Here is an 11,659-nt window from a genome sequence, read left to right as displayed (position 1 = left end):
TTTGATGAAAGACTACAATATTCAAGTGCCTCAGATTACTAAAAACATAATTAAGCAAAAGTAGCATTATCCAACATAGTGAGACTAAAGTCAGGGAAGGGAAAGCAGCAGACAGAAGTGAAGGTGTCATTTCAGGTTATATGGGAGAGCAGAAATAATAGCAAAGATCTTTTCAAAAAAATCTCTGTCCCTATCCTAAACTCTTAATGAACCCACCTCCGCTTATTTCAAGCCAACTGCTTCCTCCACTTCTAGAAACCAAGGAAAACACCATCAACTGGCAGTTCTGAACTCCTTTCTTATTGGTTTCCATTATTAAAAAGTATATATTCCAGTAACTCTGCAATATTTTTGGTTGCATCATTTGCCCATATCTAAAAGTGTGTGTGTAGGAGAAATTCCAACAGCTCTGAAAAAAGCAAAAGCCATATTCATCATCCTCTAAAGGCTCAGACATTTCAATTCAACATTTGGAATAATGAAACCCTGGCATATCACTCCTGTAAAAACTCTCCAGCTGAATTAGGGAGGGGAGCCAATGGCTTTCCACGCCTGTCAAGTCAATGCTCCTCCTGAACTGATGCACACTGATGCCATACTCAAGAGACATGCTACCCTTCAATAGAAAGAAAATTGCATTTCCATTAGGATGAACTTCCAGACTGAAGAACGTGTCTAATTTTAATTTGCTACACACAGATAATTGACTTTATACTGAAATTGCTGTCATTTAATGTTTATCATATTCAAATCTGACAAGCAACCTGAGGAGTAGGAATTACTCTCTTCAGGTTTGATTTATTTATGATATCTTTTCTCCTTACTACAAATGAAAGCGAAAAATCTTTGGCCTGTTCCCTGGACACACAGTCATCTTGGGAAGGCTGTTTTATGTGTGATATATCAGGGAATTACACGTTTGTACCTCACATTTTCAATGCTATCTGCAGTGATATTACATTATTGCTGCAGCTAATGCTTTAAATGGGAATTCTATGATGCAGGTTTTTGTTTTGCCTCTAAATTCATCCATTCTTTGGCTCTTCACTGCAGCTCACCACACTTACCTACTGCTCTGCACGCATTAACACATCTAGTCATCAGAAGTCTGTACAGCATCAATCTGTGCTCCAGCACAGTCACACTCTAATATCATACAGTTCTTCCCACCACTTCAAGAAAGATCAGATGTGTTTTGATACTTCAGTTTGCATTGTATCAGCAAGGCTTTAGTCTCCTTTCTTGAAAGCATTCAACACTAAATATACTGCTTGGCTCACGGCCACACCTTCTCATACTGCAATCCTGAGAGGGAACACGTGCACTCTAAGGATTCTGAAAAGCAACAGAAGAGAGAACAGTTGCTCTGGATCACCCGTGACACACAGGAGATGATTTCTCCTTTAGATCACAGTGGGTCAGGATGAAACACTAACTTCCCTTTCCCCCATTTTGAAGTTGCATTTTGAGTCCCCTGTGCAGCCTGGGATTCATCCATAATTATATCCTACTAAAATTCCTCTATACTATCAAGCAGACCTAGTTTTCTGTTATGGGGCATGTATTATTGCTGTGCCTATTAAAATAACACTTGTGCTTTGAGACCAAAAGAACAGAGAGGAGGTAGAAGGCAGAACTTCTGAGAGATGTCACTAAAAGCCCTCAACTTACTGCATGGCAATTGTGAATAGCAATTATTCAAAGGTCTAGGGAGTCTCAGGTTATACATACTGTAGAAAACACACAGAATTTTGGGAATGGCAATATGGCTCAGCACAAATTGAGAGCCACTTGGCAGTACTTCCTGCTGGAGGGCATATGTCATCACCACATGGCAACTCATGGAAGTGTGAAATAGGATCATTATAATTTCCTGCCCCCCATTCTGAAATAATGATAATGAAAACAATCTATTCCTCGCTCCTCCCAGGACCAGAAAAGCTTGAAGAGGAACAAGAAGAATATTAAAACAAAAAATACCATGAGAGTAAAATAATTTTTCAAAGTTAACTCCAAAACAGTCTACAAGCTCAAGCCCTTACCTTGCAAGTTAATTTTCAATTTAGTTATAATTAGATTCCCAGTCAAAAGAAGCACCATTCAGAGTAGCACTCATTTGCAGCAATTGCAGCACAGTACAAAGTAGCACCTGAACAGCCCAGACTGACCAGTAAGATCAGAGCTGAGCAGAGGAAGCCTCAGAACACATTTGCCATGACCAAGATTTCCCAGTCTTACAAAGCCCAGGAGTCTGCTACAGGCTCTTCCTTGCTTTCCAGAACATCTCCATATAGACACAGCAGACTCCTGGAGCAGGTCAAATCAGACATACAAGACTGCTGTTCTGCTGAGCTTTTGCACAAAGCTTTTAAGGGGGAAAGTAATTCACTATGGATGAAAGAAAGAACTCAATACCAGCAAACTATGTCACAGTGACTGCAGCAACTGGAAGCCAACTCTGCCACTGATGGTAGCTAGCCCTGCTCCCACACACAGAACTGCTGAGGCACAATGCTATCCCCAAAAATGACAAAGTATATAGTGAGAGACCTTACCTCATTGTGCAGGAGAAAGGTTTGTCTCCTCCTCTGCAAACTTAGTTGCATTGCAGCCTTCCAGGGTAGAACCTTTCTTCAGGAGACACAGATGGAAAACCTCTCATCTCACATGATTTAAGTGTCTTGGCTGGAAAGTTTTTTAATTTATAGCTTTAGGTTTCTGGGGGTTTCAGCACGGTCTTCTCCCATAACAGGGGAAGTTTCTCAGCTCCTGTGTCTGCAGGGATTTTGGTAAAAGCCAGGTCCCTCCACTGCTGCAAGCCCAATCCATGCTTGTAGTTCCCGAATTACACCAGCCCTTCCCCTCCAGGCTTCTCATCTCACAAACTGACCCTAATCCAGGGCTTCACCTTCCTGGGCTGGGCCTTTTATACCAGCCCACAGCTGCACTTCATCTCCCTGACGAGCAGGGCTTTCACCTGGAGCCTCCTGCCCGGGGCTGCTGAAACCTCAACAGTCCAGGAAAGCTGCTGCTGCCAGCCATGAAAAGTTAGGCTGTAAAGCCTTATAAAACAGGTTATTTTAAAAGTGAGGAAGAGGAGGGTACAGGCAGGGGTTCTCAGAGATATTAATCAATAATCAAGGAAACTTTTCTGAAGCAGGGAAGGTATATTGTCTTTGCAATGCTGACACTGGCAGTCTGAGAGCCCTTCTAACTTCTCATGAACTGCACACACTGCCACGGTTTCTCAGGAGGCTACAAGCACCACACTCTCAGTAATAGCCTGTCTGGTACTTTACACGTTATGAGTTGCAATAAATCCATCTGGCTATTTCTTTCTTTCCCGGGTTAAAACATCGTTGTGGCTCTGGCAGGTTGGACTGTTCAGAATTTGGGGTTTGCTGGTCCAACCCCCAGCTCCAAATGCTGCGTGGGACTAATTATCTGCAGCTGCAGAACATGTTATTGTTGTCAGCTGAGGGGATGCTCACAGACACCTGGGTGCAGTGTGTCTGAGCTCCCTAAAACTATGTCCCTTCAGTGCTAGTAGCTTTTTAACCGGGTTGCTGTGAAGCTGCCATCTCTGATTTATTTATTCAGATTTTCCTGCACTGATTTCAACGCTGGAGCAGCCAATTCACAACCCAGATCACTGTGTTTCCTATCTTTATGTTTAAAACACCTTATTGAGAAGCTGAGATTCCCTTTGCCCACTGTAGCAGGGAGGAGTGACTGGAATCTGAATGATGTCCTGCTCTCCAAATGAGTGCTTCAAGTGACCGAGGTGGGACTGAATGTAAAGGAGTGGAAAATATTTCAAGGGAAAACTGAGAAAGGACTTATTTATGTCCTAGCCTGAAAAAGGAAGAAAAAAATTCCCAAGCTTCAAACCACTTTAGGGATCTGAAAATTTTTTCCTGCTCAGAACTAATTTACCTGACTGGTAGATTTCCCTGAAGGAGAATGAAGGATGAGGCAGCAAATTTCTAGAGGGAGGAATATTGTTCCTCACAGTGGTGAAGACATAGATGAAGGACTCCAATGCCTGTCAGGAGTGCCACATACCTACCTGAGTTTCCCAGATTAGATAGCTGTCCTGCATAAATGCGAGTTATCCAGGAAAGGTTTGGCTCTCCACAAAACATTCCGTGTGCTCTCTCTGGAGCCACTTAAACATCATAGAATCAGAGAATGGTTTGGGTGGGAAAAGACCTCAAAGATCATCTGGTTCCAACCCCCTGCCATGGGCAGGGACACGTTCCACTAGACCAGGTTGCTCTGAGCCCCATCCAGCCTGGCTTTGAACACTTCCAGGGGTGGGGCTTCACCAGGTTCCCAGGGCAAAGTGTGCCAAGGCCTCGCTGCCCTCACAGGGAAGAATTTCTTCCTAATATCCAATATAAACCTACCCTCTGTCAGTTTAAAGCCATTTCTCCTTGTCCTATCACTACAAGCCCTTGTCAAAAGTCCCTCTCCAGGGTTCTTGTAGCCCCTTTAGGTGCTGGCAGATGGTCACCCCAGAGCCTTCTTTTCTCCAGGCTGAACAACTCCAACTCTCAGCCTGTCTTCACAGGAGAGGTGCCCCAGCCCTATCAGCATGTTCTTTATTTCCAATCTTTTAAAATGTGTTTTACTGAAATCAACATGTCCTTGTTAGTTTAATCCATCACCATTTTTTTAGATTCTTGTTCCCAGTGTTAAACAGAGCACTCAGCTTCTGTAGGAAAAAATGTGATTACATGACATAAAGTCACAAAGTATTTTCATCTGGAATATAAATGGAAGTAACCTTTCCAAACAGAATATATTAACATATGCTGGAGAATCCATTGGTTATTCTGAGACCTCTTTCTTTCAGTCTTTAATCACTAAAGCCATCATTTTAGAGTCAGTTTTACAAATGACAAAAGGACCAACAGCTCTCTTGAGAATGTGGAATTTTTTCCTCAATCCAGGCAAGCTCTCACAAATGTGCTATATTCTAGTAATTAATTTTTAAACATTCTCATTTTCTAAAATGATAAACAAAGCTGATTCTTCAGAATTCTATTAAGCTCCTTGCAAATGAAATAATCCTCATCTAAGAAGTACAAATATGCAGATGGCTTCACCCTATTATGTCTTATTCTTTCAAGCAGAAGGAAATTAGAAGGAACTAGAAAGTAGCAAATATCCCCAGGCAAGATTTGCAAGACCCTGAAGAAAACGAAGAAGCACATCTGTTGCTCTTCTTCTCTTGTGATATGGAGACCAAAACTGATACAATACACCTAAAAAGGGGTCATGTAAGGAGAAAGGAAACTAAGTAAGTTGTCAAACGCTTGAGAGAGCTGTATCATTATATTTTCTCAAAGACCAAATCTCTCTGATCTATCTTAAGTCAATGAAGTTCATGCTCCTGGCTTTAGGAGAAGATGCAAAACTAAGGATTTCAGTGGCTATATATGCTTTTTTAATATGCTTGCTTGTGGAGCAAGTGAATATGAGGGATTCTTGAGTTGTGAAGTATGTGTGAAACCACTTACTGGATGTTAGTCATAGATTCTGACATTTAGTCTAATGATTAAAGAAAAAATTACAGCGAATAAGATTAATAAGACATAAAGAATTAGAATTTTCTTAGTTTTGTTAGGTAAAGAATGATTCTAAATGAAGGTCTGGGTTATATTCACCAGAACTAGAGCCAGAGTTTGGATATTTGAGAGACAGTGGCTTAAATAATTTTTTAAAAAAGCACACAAACCAAGGGAGATCAGAAAGGTTCTTCAGGATTGTAAGCAAATTCACAAGGAAGGCACAGCTCACAGGTAACAGCTCAGAGATGTCTCTAATGGCTGAATAAAATGAACCTGATGAGACAGGAAGATGCAGAATTGGGCTCTTCTCTCTCCACACAAGAGTAAAACATAGTTTGTGAATTGTCTAACACATGCTACAGAAAACTCAGCACTGAATGACTTTGTGGGACAATTCTGCACTGAGGGCACAGGGTCAGCAGGTGAGAGGTAATGAAATTGTGATCTAAGGACCTCATATGGGAAAAGGTGGCAGGAGAGGTGCCTCTCACTTCCACCAGTGCTGCTGTGTCCCACACAGGCTCTCAGTCTTGAGGAACCACAGCTGGGAAAGATGGAGTCCCTGGATGTCATGGCCTCTCAGTGGGACATTTCATAGGAAGAAAGACTGCATAACAATGGTGATGTTCCTACAGTAATTGCCCAGCTTAACTTGGAGAGAACCCCTTCACATCAGCACCTCTCCTTATGGTCAGCTTGATAATCAGAACTGGCTTAGTGGAGGGCTGTTCCCATTCTGGACCCTACTGTCTTTGTACAGGTCAGAGAGAGTTCTTGGAATTGCCCTTGATTTTACCTAATGCTCAGCACTGCAGCGTTCACACTGAGGCTTCGTCGTCCAGATTACACCATCATCATCCTCACTATGGGGAGGATCTACAACAATCTGAACCATAAGGTCATGGCCAGTGAGTGCAAATCATTGTCCAGCCTTACCTCATGCTGTATCTTGAACACATGGAAGAGAGCTCAGTTGTCTAAGAGCACATCCATGTCTGTAGTCAGGACATTCCAAATGTTTTATTTTCAGAGTTACAAATCGCCCAACATGTAATCAATGTAACTTGCCTGCCCCAGTTTATCTTGCATAATGTAATAAGCATTAACTACCCTTGGTTATTACTATGAAATTACATTCCTTAACTTGATTTGACACTGCACTAGCTCTCTGCTTCCCTCCCAGCAATAGCACACAGTACAGATAAAGTCTGATGTGGAAGAGAAATCTGTGTGTTCATATAGATCCAGGCACAGGTATTATTTCCTGTATAAAAAGTAATGAATGCAATAATCACAGACAGCATTCACCACTAGAAAGAACAGAGGCTCATTGACCTAGCAATAAGCCCAAGGCAGGGCTTTATTTCACTAATCATTTTAATGGAGAAAAGAAACCTTGCATGGCACAATGAGGAATAAAAGCTAAATAACCAAGTATGTTTGTGCCCTCACCTTTTATCATCTTTATGCAACTTCCATTCTGTATTTATTCAGCTGATATTTAAATGGCTGAAGACTATAACAAGGGGAAGCCTTCTAATTGTGTAGGCCATCTTTTCTCTATTGAAAAGCTGAGCTTTTCCAGTATTTTGTCTTTTTTGCTGTAGGAGTATGCTGTAGGTATGCACATCTAAAGTGCAACAGAAACATACCTGAAGACTGAAACTATATTTATACCCAAGTCCACATTTGAGCTGGACCTATACAACAAACATTTTGTTGGAGGACAGTCTCAGTTTTCTGGAGAGATGGTTCTTGCAGCCTGGTAATAGGTGTTAGTACCCAGTGCCCTTGTAGCAATGGATGCAGAAAAAGCAACAGCTTATTTGTGAAACAGTCATCTATTCCATATATTTAACACACAGCAGGCAGAGCTGGAACCAGTTTTCAAGGACCAGAAGCAGAGATTTTCATCTAATATTTTATATTCTTATTGTAACACCTAGTGCTTGATTTTCAAAGCCTAATTTCCCCCACTCCCACTGTTACAGGATTAGGAGGCAGGAGACCTGACTCACTGCTGAAGTGTCTGTGAGTGCTGCTGGAGCATCCTGCCTGGGCATCCCAGTCTCTCCAAGGGAGAGACTTCCACCTTGCTTGGCGAGCTGTCAGTCAGGAATGCTGAAACAGCCGCTCTCCTACGTGGCAAAACCTCCCTGATTTGGGCAAAGGGAAAAAGCATCAGAGGAAGTCAGCTTGAAGAGCACTGTGAGACCACAGTTCTGGGATCACAGGATCAAAGTGTCAAGACATTTATTTAGGCACCTGAAAATGCAAATAGGTGTTTATTAAATGTTTTAGAGTATGTAATTCTGTAATTTTAATTAAAACCCTTGCTTGCCTAAATCCTTTTAAAAATTCTATCTCTTAAGCAGTGAAATATCTCTGAACTTTGGCCTTCATTGCTCCAGAGAGCTGATTTACAAAGATAGCAGCAGCCTACTCATATTTTAAGGAAGATTAGGAAAATGTCAGTGTGGGACAGCAGAGCAGGCAGCTAAGCTGGTGATCACCACTGGGTCAACCAAGTCCTAGAAGCTCCTTACTCTCTTATAAAGAGAAGAAAAAAAGGAAAAGGAAGCAAATAAGGTTAAGTTAGGTCTCTAATGCAGCTACCAGTATGGACAAATAGCTGTATTCAGGATTAAGCAATTAAATTTATTGAATGTTCATGTTTGAGGAAGTACAGGATAAATCTCTTCTGGTTTTATTTAGTTTTGTAATGTACACACGAATCAGATTCCTTACCGAGCTTGTTTCAGAGCTGACAATGAGCAGTTAAAGCAGGTCTTTCCTGGACCTTCTCTTATGCCAGAAAGGACAGTCACTTGTACTCCACAATTGCACCAAGCCTCCCCAAGGATAGCAGTACATACAGCTGGAGCGCAGAAAAGAAAAGAAACACCATTTCTGATTTGAAATGCACAAGAAGATTGGGTGTGGAATGGAGCACATGAACTGTAGAAAACACCTTAATGCAGCAAATACTTGAGACTACTGAAACAAAATATTTCCTTTTCATGTCTTTTACTTAAGCCCCTATTAGTTTCTTTTGTGCCTGAGAGTAGGAAGGCTTGGAGAGGGAATTTGTTGCTGTTTTACCACAACCCTATGCCTAAAAAAAGTAGCTAGACTCAGTGTGACGAGAGAGCTGTGAAGAAACTAGTCTTCATGATGGGGATTTAATGATTCTAGTATTGACAAAAATGAGAATTAAAGGAGGAATCAACCTGCTGACTTTCACAGGCAGTAAAAAACAAGTTTATCTTTCACTGTGTATTGAGCTCGTAGCTATGATAAATTCAATAATGGTCTGGTGGGTGTTTAGTGCTTTATGATAATATATCATTTGGCTTCAAGTAATCATGGTCTTGGGCTATGAAGGTAACAAATAAGACTTCAGACAGCATCTTGTTGCTAAACTCAAATATTCCCAGAAAGATGGTAGGAGACAAGGGGGGAGAACAAGCAAAAAGTGATATTTAAATCAAACAGAGTAAATAATGCAATCACATTATTCCCAGCAAAAGCAAACAGTTAAAAGTGATAATGGAAGTTACTGGAGTAAAGCAACAACATATCAAATATAGACAGAAAGCAATTACAAAAGGTATAATAGAAAACTGAAAGGACAAGGCAGTTGATGTAAAAAGTTCACAAAAGCTCTGTAAACATTCAATGGAGAAAAGTTGCTAATAATAATCCATGAAGGCTCAGGGAATGCTAATCAGGGTAGAGCTGCTTTTCATTTGTATGAGGACACATGGGCCTGTTCCAGGTTTAAATAAATGACTGAATGACAGAGATTAAACTCATTGGTGTTCCTTTAAAAGTAAAAAAAAATAGAGTTCTGGTATCAGTCAATAATGCACCAGAAATAGATTTACTGGATTTTCAGAGACTTTCAGGGATTTTCTAAAGCCACCAATCCATCTGCAAGGAAAACATGACTTACCACACATAACATGAACCCCACCACTGGGTGTGATTTGAGCCACAATGATGTTGTGCTCAGCTCAGAAAATTTGCTGCCTTTCAGGCTTTTCCACATCACTCATTTCACTGCATCTACCTTTGCAAGAAGCCCAATTTAAATTACTTTCAGACTGGACAAAAATAGAAATACAGATGCTGTACAAAGCAGGGAACACTGGATAGCAAGAAAATTAGACACCAATCATCTCAGGGTTCAATTCCACATTCAGCCTCAGCTTTTCTGGACAAGTCAGTTTAGTCAGAAGTCCAGCAGGATTTTTAAAGCCACCTTACCTTGAAAATCCTCACTGCTTAGGCTATGAATTCATGTTTCCTTAGCACGGGGCTCAGAAGGGTACTCATTAAAATTTCTAATTCTACAGAGGAACTGTAGAATATCTGAGGAACAAAATTCACATAAAGAAGAACAGCAGCAGGAATCAAACTGCTGTCTCAGATGGGCCATGCTGAAGGCCCACAGTGTTGCTTTGTTGCCTATTTATTTTCACAGTATGGCCATAATTTGCTGATAGAAAGCAAAGTCTGTAAGAATAACACCATATACTGAAGTGCTGAATCAGGGGATGGCACATTTGCTGTCAGACCTGACTGACTTCAGCTTCATTTCTTTCTTCCCTTAGTGAGTTAGAGAAGTTGGCAAGGTTCATAGCTGTTCTGCTGAGTAAAAAGTAACCTGGTAGGAGGTGGGGAACTTCAGTCAGTATATCAGCACATAAAGAAGACTGATTTTAGAGATTTCCCCCTGAAATAGCACACTCCATAGGAAGGGAAGCACTGAGCCTGTTGGCATGTTGGGCACTGCACCCCATTCAGCCCCAAAGAGATCTATAGACCCACTCTCACACTATCTTTTTTCCCCCTAATTCTCTTAAAACAAACAAATGTGATTCCTACAACTATGTATCTTGCATTAAATAGTGCAACTCAGCAAATACCGAAATGTAGATTTTAACAATAAACACAACTAAGATAAATTAACTATGAAGAAACTTTTGCTTCTCCACCTTCACTGAGAACACCCATTTCTTTAAGTATTTGTTTTCTTGCTTTGAAGCACATTTGGTTTTTTTAAATTGCTGCATCTTTATTTAACAACATTGTTGCTTATGCATCAAAACCACTTGTTCTTGGAATGTGACACCATCTAATAAAGATGATGCTTCAGAAATTAAGCTGAACTATCTATAAAAAAATGCAAAATTCAATATTAATGGTCCATTTCATTCTTAAACCATAGAATTCTGTGCATCACTGATGAATCAACCAAATATACCTAAAATTCATTGTTGCTTTGGGTAGAAAAAATACGTAGCATGCAATGCCATCTTTATCCAGAGGGCCTTACTCTAATTTCCCACAGAATTCAGCCCTTTGCCCATATTTAGCTCACCAACCAAAGAATTAATCATTTTTTCACTATTGTGCCTGCAAAAAAAGACTAGTAAACACTGAGCCTTGAAAGTTTTCCAGTAAGAGTCAATATATTAGAAATGTTAGTCCCATCCTGCATTTATTCTCTGTATTAACATAAATTAAAGATGCAACAAGCAGCTTTAACTGACATTTTCAACAGGAAATACCAAAAAGACCAGTCCAACCAGTACTGAGGTCTTAGTTTTAAGAGCACAGAATCAAACTAGAGGCACACAGAGCAAATGGTACCTAAATATCCAACTCCCAAGAGTACACAAGGAAATCCTAACCCACCATTTCTGCACAGTAACACAGTCATGCTGCACAAAGCTCCCCTGGAGCCCCGTGCTGGGTTACACCAGCACAGCAGAGCTGTCACACCCAGGGCTGTGGGGGCTGCAGAGGTACAGGTACCACCTGGGTACCTGAGATGAGCAGCTGGAGGCAGGATTTGCCCCTGCAGACTCCCATGTCCGTACAAACACTCCCCACTGCCTGGGCAGACAGCTCCTGGCTCACGGGCACAGACCTCAGTCTGGCCTCCCTTCCTGCACGTGGCTCTGGGGATTTCACAGACCACACCCATTGTTCTGCTTGTGCCTGTGTTATCTGATTACTGGTTTCTGTACATATTTGGGGATATTGATTTCTTGGCATTTAGTTCTGCTTTAGAA

This window comes from Pipra filicauda, unplaced genomic scaffold, assembly GCF_003945595.2.
Source record: "Pipra filicauda isolate LSUMZ 115617 unplaced genomic scaffold, ASM394559v2 scaffold127_size2900866_pilon, whole genome shotgun sequence".
Classification (NCBI taxonomy): domain Eukaryota; kingdom Metazoa; phylum Chordata; class Aves; order Passeriformes; family Pipridae; genus Pipra; species Pipra filicauda.
This window is presented reverse-complemented; position numbering follows the sequence as displayed.